Source organism: Apis dorsata, unplaced genomic scaffold, assembly GCF_000469605.1.
Source record: "Apis dorsata unplaced genomic scaffold, Apis dorsata 1.3 scaffold_1024, whole genome shotgun sequence".
In the NCBI taxonomy this organism is placed as follows: Eukaryota; Metazoa; Arthropoda; class Insecta; order Hymenoptera; family Apidae; genus Apis; species Apis dorsata.
In genome coordinates this window covers 251,854-253,024 of record NW_006264123.1, presented here as the reverse complement: position 1 = coordinate 253,024, position 1,171 = coordinate 251,854, and positions in this window count along the sequence as shown.

Below are 1,171 nucleotides of genomic sequence, written 5' to 3'. Positions count from 1 at the left end.
CCATGAGACGGGCCGATGGACGAGGATGAGGACTTGGAAGAGGTGGACCAGTAAGGAGTTGGGGCGAGGGAGTGGGAACGGAGCGTGTATACCGCAAAACCAGTTCGCTGGTGAGTAAACAAAAAACGAGAAGAAGCCAACGCCGCGGCACGGCCTCGTTGTATGTTGCAAGGGGAAGAGAATCACTGCTTTATTGCTAATTCGAAGACATTCGCCCGGCAGAAATGAAATTTTATAGTCCGGCGTCACGAAGCGGGAGGAGCACCCGCGTCACCGAACATACGTAGAAGCTAGTATACATCGGGCGCCCAACTCTTTGGCTACACTCCTGCCAGGACAAATGCCTCGACTGCGTGGATCACTCTATGAGTCTTTTTGAATATCGCAATAGAACCCATCATCATTCAGGCGATCCTATCATATTTTTTTGAAAATACAATTATATTCATCTTTTATTATAAGTTCAATCTTTTTGATATGATAAGTCGAGGACAATATGTTTTGATACAAAATAAAACAGTGAAAAAATAAAATAAAATAAAACAAAAATTGTAAATTATTAGATGTTTCGGAAATTCGAAGGTAAAATGTTTAAATTTATATTATTATTTAATCAACTTATATTAAAGTTATTTAATAAATTGTTAGAAATTATATATTTTTTTAGCAAAAAATATATTATAAATATTTATATCGATAAAAAATTTGATTTTATAAAAAATAACAATATCATCTATAAACAACTTTTGTATGTTCACAAAAATTGCATTTAATAATTGTATTTTTATTACAATTTATTAATTATAAATATGTAATTAATATTTTAAATAATTTTTGCTATTTTAGTGTTTTAAACTTATATAAAAAAATTTTATTTTTTTCCTTTCTAGCTGCAGTAAGAATAATTAATACTAATAGACTATTATTAATTACTAACAGACTAATAATGACAATTTTCCATCCAAAAATAAACTTTAGATATGCAAAAAAAAAGAAATATAATATTTAGATATATATTTTTATAATTATTTATTATATTTTATAATAATTTATTATAATATTTTTAAAATAATATATCATAAATATAAGATCAACATTTGTAACATACAAAATTATAAATATTATATTGTTTAATAAAAATGCAATTTATTTCTCAGATAATTAAATATTC